Source organism: Giraffa tippelskirchi, chromosome 5 (genome assembly GCF_054371585.1).
Source record: "Giraffa tippelskirchi isolate mGirTip1 chromosome 5, T2T-mGirTip1v1.2.pri, whole genome shotgun sequence".
NCBI lineage: Eukaryota > Metazoa > Chordata > Mammalia > Artiodactyla > Giraffidae > Giraffa > Giraffa tippelskirchi.
This window is the reverse complement of record NC_137279.1, coordinates 43,130,526-43,141,742: the sequence shown is the minus strand read 5'-3', so window position 1 is coordinate 43,141,742 and position 11,217 is coordinate 43,130,526. Positions and strand designations below refer to the sequence as shown.

The following is an 11,217-nucleotide window of genomic DNA, read 5'->3' as shown; positions in this document are numbered from 1 at the left end:
GATTAGAAGTAGGGAAAATGTGAGTTAGGTGGTTTTCTGTGCAGGCATACCTGAGTTATATGCTTCTTCATGGGAGGCACATTAAAAGTGGGGGCATTTAGCATGATCGGAGGGTAGAGTTTTTGACCCTCTGACATTCAGAGGTCATTCATCAGGGCGACTTTTAGGGTCAGTGGGCCTATCCAGCTTTACTTGGCTCAGCTCAAGCTAGACGCAGCTGACTCCAAGCTCTTGGAAAACCCCTGGGCTCACATCCTGTTGTTTTGGCTACAGTGCCACTTGGAGGACATGCAAGCTTTTTGTAGCAACATTAAAACAACCTTGGTCAGTGAAAGCAGGTTATAGATGTAATAGATTTAACTGATGATTACCCGTGGTTTCAGTGAGAACCCTCATTTTCTTGTGATGCAGTTTACCTGATTGTTTTAAACAATTGTGTTGCAAAGCTCTTAATTCCATTCACCCTTCCCCATAGCTCTTCAGTTCCCCCCTGAATCTTCCATTCTAAACATCCTTGGAGCTTCAGATTTTCCTCATTTGATGTGATTTCCAGAGCCTTCATCGTCCTGGTTCCCTTTCTATTTTGTGCTGTGGCCCGGCAGAGAATGGAGTGCAGCATTGCAGGCATGATCCTCTGCTGGGCTTAGTCATTCAGTCATGTCTGACTCTTTGCGACCCCATGGACAGAGGAGCCTGGCGACCTACAGTCCAAGCAAGACTACTGGAGTGGGTTGTCGTGCCCTCCTCCAGGGGATCTTCCCAACCCAGGGATCCAACCCAGGTCTGCCGCATTGCACATGGATTCTTTACCGACTGAGCCACCAGGAAAGCCCAAGAATACTGGAGTGGGTAGCCTATCCCTTCTCCAGGGGATCTTACCAACCCAGGAATCAAATTGGGGTCTCCTGCGTTGCAGGTAGACTCTTTACCAGGTGATCTTCCAGGGAAGCCACAGTCATGATCCTACATTTTCAGTGATCACCAGAACTACGATCTTCCCAATTCCAACACTCTACCTCTGACAACAAGTCTCTCTTTGACCAAACTCTAGCTAGGCTCCCCTGAGCCCTTTCTCAACAAGGCCTTAACTTTGGCCTATGAAGATATCAGTGAACAAAACACTGACGTGATTTCTAACAGTTCTAGGACATATCCCTAGGATGACACTAGCCTCACTGAAAGTACTCGCCTAAGAAAGCTTAAGGCTGCCGAAGAACTGACTGTTCCAGCCAACACCTGAAGATAGGGTCTTCATTTCCCAGTCTCTGTGGGAGGTAAATGCCAGTTAGCAAATCTGGACCAGTATCATAATGATCAACCAACCCCCTTCCTGTTTTTTTTTTTTTTTAATTTTTCACTTCCCTGACTCTACTGAGCCCCTGCTCACCCTCACCCTCTTCCTCCCTGTTCCCACATTCTCCCTTTAAAACACCCAGTCACCTCTGTGCAAGTCAAAGTCGAGTAAATTCACACTGGACTCTTCTCTATTGCAATAATATATGACTGATTAAAACCTGGCTGATTCATGTGAATGTATGGCAAAAACCACCATAATATTGTAAAGTAATCACCCTCCAATTAGAATAAATTAAAAAATAAATTAAAACAAAACCAAAAACCTGTCCCTTAGTGTCTGATTTTGTTTACCTTGGACACCCCTCTCTATCAGTGCTGCCTGAGACTCTTGGCATTTGGGGGCAGCTATACCAGGTAACTAAAATGCCTGGGTTTCCCCACATCAGCTGCTATTAAGTCAAATTTGTGCATCCTGTATCTGTGTGGTCAACTTACTAAAATCTATTTGCAGGACTTTAGTCTTATCTCTTATAAAAGCATCTGTTGAATTCTAGCATGTTAAATTATTTTTGGATGGAATTCTGCTGTATAATGCATCATTAATCCTCCCCACTCGCGTCTCAAAATTGTCTCTCTATAAGTTAGCAGAAATATTGAAGAGGGCACACAGATGTGTGAGAGTTACAACTACCAGCAACCACTTTCTTGGATAAGAGAGGCAGGTGAATGAATGTTCAGTTGTGTCCGATTCTGTGCCACCCCAGGGATTGTAGCTCACCAGCCAGGCTCCTCTGAATTTTCCAGGCAAGAATACTGGAGTGGGTTGCCATTTCCTCCTCTAGGGGATCATCCTGACCCAGGGCTCAAACCCGCGTCTCCTGCATTGGCAGGTGGATTCTTTACCACTGAGCCACCTGAGAAACCCAAGAAAGGCCATTTCTTCATTAATTCTTAGTTACCTGGAAAAGTGAATTAAACCTTCCAGTATCTGACCCTTCTTATTAGCTAATGTTCACAGCATTATTGTTAAAGGTTTGAAGAAATACTGTGAGTATTCCCAATTTGGGGCATACATAATACATGCACTGCTACTGGGGTTTTGAACTCGCAGATGAACCAAACCAATCATCAGACATATTAAACTAGCTTGAAACTATTTTTCCTGAGTTCCTGAATGTTTGTTTCTAGTTGATTTGCAGGGTCCTCTGCAGCCCTTGGACTTTCCTGGTGGCCCAGAGGTAAAGAATCCACCTGCAATGCAGGAGATGCAGATTCGATCCCTGGGTTGGGAAGTTCCCCAGGAGAAGGAAATGGCAACCCCAGCAACCCATTCCAGTATTCTTGCCTGGGAAACCCCATTGACAGAGGAGGCCAATCCATGGGGTCGCAAGAGTTGGACACACCTGAGCGACTAAAACAATAACAACTCCAGTCCTTCCTGGTGGGAAGCCATGCATATCACTGTGATAGTTTGCATTTCCTGGAGATTTCCGTGCATAGATTCAAGGTCACTATCTCTCCCTCAACAGTCTTGGTTTTATTTCCAAGCATTCTCTGTAGAGGTTGGAGATGATCAGAGAAAATCACTGCTTCTGTTTCTCTGCCTCTTCCTCTTCTCTCTTCCCGCTTATTCACCAGGGAAGGACATGGAAGAAGGGATATAGGATTCAGGGGGGAGGAGAAATGGTCAGATTTGCCCTAGTGGTGGCATGAGAGGAAAGGTGCCAGCTTCATTTTCTATCTGTGGGTGTGTATGGTCAGCCTCCTTCAATCAAGGAGCTAGCAAGCTGAACAGTTCAGAGACAGCTGTGTGACCCAAAATTCTGTACAGCCTCTCACCCCCACCGCCATGTAGGATTGGCCCAGAGTCCGAAAATCTTCATCTATGAATGTCCAAAGAGACACCCTCACATCTACTAGCTGCCCCAGCTTCTTTCCACGTCAATCTCGCCCGCCGACACTAGGTGGCAGCAAAGTGCCATTTTACCAACCGTTCCTCACTGCCTCCTGGCTGTCTTCTGGCTGACTGCAGAACTTAAAAAAAGAAATGTTACTGCAGATTTTCCTTTTAGAGAAAGAGCTACCCACGCAAAACGTATCAGCTTTAAAGGGTGCCATGGCGATAACTGAAACGTCATCAGGATGAAAGCTGCCTTTAAGAATAGGATAGGCAAACAATCAAAAGAGAGAAACAAACTAAAACCCCTAAACCAAACCATCAATATGAAACACCTATGAGAATACAATGCAGTGTTGGCTTTAAAGGACGTAGTTTTCCAGGCTTTAGGGACCTCCAGCTTCCAATCCATGCTTTCAGGGTCTGCAGTATTAGTGAGTGTCTTGTAGATGATACATGGACCCCAGGCAGGTATAAAGATGGGGCTTTCTAGCTGACAAGGATTAGCACAGGAGGAAGAATCCATCTGCTTTTAAGGCTGAGCCCTCAGAAAGTAGCTGATCCAGACCATCTCCTTGTTGCAAGCTGCATTCCTGAGGAAGGAAAAGGACAAATGGCAGGGAGAAGAGGAAGCACTCTGAAGACAAGAGTCCTCCGCTAGGGTTCAGAACACCCGAGTTCTGTCTCCCAAAGACCAAATGGGGCTTAGAATTCAGTAAACCCCATCATCCCTGCTCCCCACCCCCACCTGCATAGGCTGCTGCTTCAACAGTAATTTAGAGTGCTCTCAAAGTCCTTTGGGGCTTCCCAGGTGGTGCTAGTGGTAAAGAATCTGCCTGCCAATGCAGGAGACATTAGAAGAGAGGGTTCAATCCCTGGGTGGGGAAGATCCCCTAGAAGAGAGCATGGAAACCCACTCCAGTATTCTTGCCTGGATAATCCCATGGACAGAGAAGCCTGGCAGCTATAGTCCATGGGGTCGCAAAGAGTTGGACGCAATTGAAGTGACTTAGCACAAAGTCCTTTAAAAAGCCAGCCTGTTTCAGCTGAGGCTGTTCCTCCTGCAGGACCATCTTCTTGGTGAAGACAAGATCTTCAACTTGTTTGAAAGCTGTTCACGGGGCTCTAGAGATGGCATGCAGACTTCAAAAGGCCAGGGAGAGAAAGCTAGACTCAGAGCAAGGGGGGTAGCTCTCAGAACCTCTTCCTTTTCTCTTTCGCCATCATCTAAGTGGCCCTGCATTTCAGTGCAGGTGAGAGCTGTAAGTTTACAGGGGGTGAGACTTCTGATCTTACCCAAGGCTTTCTGAGAGGTGTATTCTGCTCCCAAGTGCAGCAGTTCAGGGAAGCTGAGAATAGGGAATGGGATAGGATCTTCAGAAACCAGGCACAGGACCTGCCTCTTGGGAGGAAGAAATCATCTATTTAAATGCACCTGTTCCCATGAAGGCAGAGCTATAGGACACTGCACTGCCTTGCCAGGTTAGGGACTGGCAGGTGAAGGGGTATCCATCAGTAAGAGACACTCGGGAGCCCTGGTTGGTGGAGAAGCCTAGGATTCCAAATGGCAGCTAGTCCTAGTGGGGACTGGCACTGGTCCCTTGGCAGCTGCCACCTCAGACCAATGTTTGGGGCGCTCTCTCCTCCCCTAGAGGCTCTGCAAATGATTGGGGTGGACCCTAGCTCCACAGACCTTGACAGCCCCAGCCGCCCAAGGCCTGCCTAAGGGGTGGCTATTCTGCAGACGCACAGCACACTTCAAAGGAGCCAGGGATCGGGAAGAAGGCAAAGGACAGGCAGGAGTGGTCGGGTCGCAGGAGCAGGCTCTTGGGGGAACAAGGTATCTACCCAAGGCCAAGCCCTAGCTTACCCCAACGGGCATATGCCCACTGCAGCCAGAGCAGGAAAACACCGGACTGCCCTAAAATGGGACCAGGGACAATGGCCAGGGCGTCCCTCTGTAAGAGGCATCTAGGAGTCCAGGTTGCTAGAGAAGCCTGGGACCATACCAGGCAACAAGTCCAAATGGAAACTGCTAAAAAAGAGGTAACAGCCTCAAAATGGAGTCACTGATGCTAAGCTCATATCACTAGACCAAAGCTTAAGACCTAACCTAGCTGCAATTTCAACTTTTCCCCAGAAATGTAGTCTGAACCTATCAGTCTAGAATTTTCCGGTCAGCATCAATGAGGTAATTTGGCACATAGGTCTTTTCCATTCTGAAAAGAAGATGACCCTCCCCTCTCCCACTTCATATTGTAAAATTCCTGCCAGCTCCTCCCTACTTGCTAGGTGGGATGTTGTTGCTGTTCTTCAATCATTAAGTCTTGTCCTACTCTGTGCGACCCCATGGACTGTAGCCCACCAGGCTCCTCTGTCCTCCATTACCATCCAGAGTTTGCTCAAATTCATGTCCACTGAATTGGTGACTCTATCTAACCATCTCAGCCTCTGCAGCCCCCTTCTTTTGTCTTCAATTTTTCCCAGCCTCAGAGTCTTTTCCAGTGAGTCAGCTCTTCACATCAGGTGGCTCAAGTGTTGACACTTCAGCATCAGTCCTTCCAGTGAATATTCAGGGTGGATTTCCTTTAGGATTGACTGGTTTGATCTCCTTGCAGTCCAAGGGACTCTCAAGAATCTTCTCTAGCACCACAGTTCGAAAGCATCAAGTCTTTGGCGCTCAGCCTTCTTTATGGTCTTCAAGGTGGGATGATCCTGATTCAATAAAGCCAATCAGATCTTTTAAATTTCCTCTGTTGAATTTTTGTTATTTAACAAGGGTGATAGTCACCCACTTGCTGCTGCTGGAGAGGACTTGTTTCAGGAGCTAGCTATTGGGGGAAAGAGGCATCTGCTTAATCCCAAACCCTGTGCTGTGCTATGCTTTGTAGCTCAGTTGTGTCCAGATCTTTTCGACCTCATGGACTGTAGCCTGCCAAGCTCTTCTGTCCATGGGGATTCTCCAAGCAAGAATACCGGAGTAGGTTGCCATGCCCTCCTTCAGGGGATCTTCCCAACCCAGGGATTCAACCCAGGTCTCCTGCATTACAGGCAGATTCTTTACCATCTGAGCCACCAGGGAAGCCCAAGAATACTAGAGTGGGTAGGCTATCCCTTCTCCAGGGAATCTGCCCAACCCAGGAATCAAACTGGGGTCTCCTGCATTGCAGGTGGATTCTTTACTGGTTGAGCTACCAGAGAAGCCCATCCCAAGCCCTAACAGCTTCATACACATGTTTCCCCTTAGGGCAGAACTGTAGGAAACCGCACTGTCTTGCCAGGGCAGGTCTGGCAGCTTGATGTGAATATCCCTCAGTAAAGGTCATTTGGAAACCCTGGATCTCCATCAGGTAGCTTGTACCAATGGGGGCTGACTGTTGCCCATTTGAACGGTCATTTCCATGTGATTTTGGGGAGTTCGAGGGGTTGGGCTTCCTCTACAACATAGGCCATGCAGGTTCTTGGGGCCGCACCCTGGATCCACACACCTAAAGTACTTGGGGCCCAAGGCCCCCTGAAGGGTTTTGTATTGCACAGGTGCCTGCAGCATTCTAGGAAGCCAGGGATCTGAGAGAGGGCAAGGTTCCAGAGAGACTTGGTCATGGTATCTGATTCTTAGAGCAACTGGGTTTCTACCTTATTCCAAGCCCTGACTTAATCATTGGAGGGTATTCTCACTTAAGGCAGAGCTGGAAGGAAACTGACTGCTTAGCTAGCTAGCCACGTTATCTTCCCATAATAGAAAACTGAGAGCCCTGTTGGGTCATTGGAGAGACCTGGGTCCCTTTAAGGCAGCAGATTCTATTGGAGACTATCTGTTGTCCATTCCCAGCTGCTGCTTCAGAGTGATTTGAGGGTGTTTTCTCCCTCCATCCTGGAAGTAATGGAAGGATTGGGGCCAGGAAAACAGATCTGGAGAGCCGTGGCTGCAGAAGACCTGCTGAAAGGGTGCGTGCAGCACATGCGTGTTCAGCAAAGTTCATTGTAGTCAGGGATGTGACACAGGGCAGGGGTTCAGAGATGTCAGGTCAAAGGTGTGGGTTCTTGGGAGAACAAGGCGTCTGCCTAATACCAAGTCATAACCCACCCATTGGTGCATATTTCCTTTGAACATAGAGTTAAATAAACCTAGCTGGATGGACTGGGTGTCCCCTCCAGACTCCTGGAGCCCGGATGGCTGAGTAGCCTCGGGTCACATTGTATGTCAATTACAAATGGAATGAGACCATCACCATTTTGCAGCTGCTGCTTCATGGCAACTTGGTGGGACTGGGCTCCTTCTACCCTGGAGGATAGGCAGGTTTTACAGCCCAGGCCTAGTACACCGACCTGGAAGAACCATTCTGAAGTGATGTATACTGTGTATGTGCTTGTAGCTCAGGTCAGGGGAGCCAAAGATCTGGAAGAGGGTAAAGGCTGGGAAAAGCCATCTCTTAGGGGTGGACTATTGGGTGAATAAGGCATCTACCTAATTACAGTTTCTTGGTCACTGAAGTCCAGGCCTTGGTAGGGTGACTTAAACTGTTCCATGTTTATCACAATTAGGTCCTGGATAAACAACCTAAAGGAAATCAACTCTGAACATTCATTGGAAGGACTGGTGCTGAAGCTGAAGCTCCAATACTTTGGCCACCTGATATAAAGAGCCAACTCATTAGAAAAAATCCTGATGCTGGGAAAGATTGAAGGCAGAAGGAGAAGGAGACGACAGAGGACGAGATGGTTGGATGACATCACCAACTCAATGGACATGAGTTTGAGCAAGCTCCGGGAGATGGTGAAGGACAGGGAAGCCTGGTGAGCTGTAGTCCATGGGGTCGCAGAGTTGGACACAACTTAGTGACTGAACAACAGACAGTCATGACGATAACGGATGAAGATGTTGTGAGCTATGCTAAGATAGGTAAAAACCAAATTGAATATTGAGTTCTACATTGATTAATTCACCATAATGTTTTTCCTCATTGTCTCCTCTGTTTCTGGATTTTTTAATCTTTTTAAAAAATATTTATTTATTTATTTTTGGCTGTACTGGGTCTTTGTGGCTTTGCATGGGCTTTCTCTAGTTTCAGGGAGTGGGACTACTCTTCATTGCGGTGTGCAGGCTTCTCATTGTGGTGGCTTCTCTTGTTACAGAGCATGGGCGCTGGGCATGTGGGTTTCAGTAGTAGTGGTGCATGGGGCTTAGTTGCTCCCTGGATTGTGGTGGAATCTTCCTGGACCAGGGATTGAACCTGTGTGCCCTGCATTGGCAAGTGCATTTCTATCCACTGTGCCACCAGGGAAGTCCTTGTTTCCTGATTTTTAAACATATTTTTATTAATTTTTTTCTTGAATATCAAACTTAGTATGCTTATTGTAGAAAAAAAGAGAATCTTATTTATTAAAAGCTCTGCAAATGCTCTCCAAACTCAAAAGATACAGTGAAGGTGACTGGGAAGACTGGAAAGAGAGGAGATTGAGCACAAACCAGTGCACCATGCTTTTGACTGGGGGACTCTGAGCAAACTCCTGGGCACTCCTAAGGACAAAACTCTTCTTCTACCCCCAATTCTTCTTTTGCTGGATCTTGTGAAACAGTGTGGGGGAGTGCAAAAGGCACCATCATACTGGGAGCAGGGCAGACCTAGTTTGAAACTCTGTTGCTATGGTGAGCATCTTGGTATAATTTTTAAAGCTTGCTGAACTTTTGCCTCCTCATCCATAGAGTGGGGGAAAATAATACTTAATCTTCAGAGTTATTATGAGATAAGAAGACGAGGATACTTGTCAAGTGCCTGGTACTTTGCAGGTAGTGGGTTTAAAACAGAAGCAAATGGATCCAATCTCTGTCTAATATCAGAGTAGGCACCGCTAGGATATTATACGGTGGCCTGGCCATGAGATCTGTCAGGAGATTGACTGCCTTCCTTCCATCAGAGCTCCTTAGTGCTTGGGTATCTCCTCTTCTATGTGAGGCTCACACGTATGCAATCACTTCATTACCTGCCGTCCCAGCAGCACTGAGGCTGAGCTGGGAAGAATTTCCTTCTCCCTTCCACACTCCTCTCCTGGGCTCCAGGGTTTGTATCTATTTTTCCCTCTAGACACCGCACCCTTCATGTTTAACTAAGCCTGGTTGTTGTTTAGTTGTTCAGTCATGTCCGACTCTTTCGTGACCCCATGGACTATAGCCCGTCAGGCTCCTCTGTCCTTGTTATGGAGCACAGCTCTAGGGTGCATGGGCTTCAGTAGTTCTAGAGCACAGCTAATAGCTGTGGCACATGGGCCTAGTTTCTCTGAGGCTTGTGGGATCTTTCTGGATCAGGGATTGAACCCAACGCTCCTGAATAGGCAGGCAGATTCTTTGCCACTGAACCACCAGGGAAGCCCCTCAACCTTCATTTTTATTGAGAGATGAAGTCAAGTAACTCTGAGCATATAGAGGAGGAATCTGTTTTAGGCAGTTCTAAGTGACGTGTACGGTGTTTCCCACTAGGGCAGAGCCACCCCTCACCCCCACCCTGGAGCAGGCCGGTTAACTCTCTAAGAGTTATACAAAATAACTTTCAAAATGATTGCTTAAATTTAACCCCAAAGATCTTCGCCATCTCTTGTCTTTATGGGTGGTGTAGGTTTCTTTGTGTAAGAAGCACTTCTGAAGTGGCAAAGAAAATACAACAGGATTAGAGAAAGTTTAGTAAAATTATAAATATTGCTTTCAATCTTCTCACTTTTTTTTAATTAATCACTTGGTATTATCTTTAATTAAGAGCAAAGACTTCTCCAGTCACATCACACAGAGATCATTTTATCCACTGCTCTGTTTGGCTGCCAGACTCTTGTCTCTCTCCTCAACAATGGTAAGGCCAATACCCTCTCCACGGGGAAGAGAGATCCACCATTTGTTGCCTTTGCCAATAATGAAAATGTTCGTGAGCCATGTGGCAAAGCTGTTGCATCTTTCACATGAACTACATCAAAAGAGCCTGAATGTCCCTCCCGGTTGGTAATCACACCAATTCTTCCCAGGTTAGCACCTCCAGTCACCATGCAGAGGTTACCAGTGTCAAATTTGATGAAATCAGTAACCTTGCCAGTCTCCAAGTCAATCTGAATGGTGTCATTCACCTTGATGAGGGGATTGGGGTAATGGATGGTGCGAGCATCATGGGTCACCAGATGAAGGATTCCTTTTGTCCCCACAAAGATCTTTCTTATTTTGCACAATTTATACTTGGCCGCCTCAGGTGTAATACAATGAACAGCAAAGCAATCCTTGGTGTCACAGATCAAATGAAAATTCTCTCCAGTCTTATCAATGCTGATGACATCCATAAAACCAGTAGGGTAGGTTATATTGGTGTGGACTTTGTCATTGATCTTAATGAAATGCTGCTTGCAAATCTTCATTTCATCTCCTGTTAGGGCATACTTAAATCTGCTTCTTAGGAAAATGATTAGGGGGAGACATTCCCTCAGCTTGTGGGGACCGGTATATGGACAAGGGGCAAACACACCAGTCAGTTTATCCAGCGTCCAGTGTTTTGGAGCTGCTACATGCTTCACGTGCTTCTTGGGACCTTGAGCCATGACTGTGCTAGGCACGAAAAGAGGCCTGCCTTCTTCCCAATCTTCTCACTTTGCTCAACTATTTCTATTTTTCCATATTATTTTTCCTCATGCATACACATATCTATTTAATTGCAATCAATTTGAATATTATTTTGAAATGTATATTAATTTTATGCTATGAAGTCTTCCTCATATTGTATAGACTTTCTATTATAATTTTAATTTCTGTGTAATATTCCATCTTATTCATGTAAAGTTATTAAATCATTATCAGACTGCTGTATGTATTTAGCTTTTCAACAAATATTTTCAGTGTATGATATATACTTGGGACTGTGCAAGGTCGACCTTTTTATGCTGTAATGAGCAGTTTTGTGCCTATGTGTTTTTTCTTCTCTTTGTTACTTTAGGGTAGCTTCCTTGGAGTGGGATGACTGGGCCAAAAGTTGTGAATTTTTTCTGACAAATGC

General features: G+C 46.1%; 1 pseudogene; it reads right to left on the bottom strand.

Moving 5' to 3' along the window:
- Positions 1-9,983: 9,983 nt before the first annotated feature.
- LOC145504604 (small ribosomal subunit protein eS4, X isoform-like) lies at positions 9,984-10,765 on the bottom strand (annotated as a pseudogene).
- Positions 10,766-11,217: the final 452 nt, after the last annotated feature.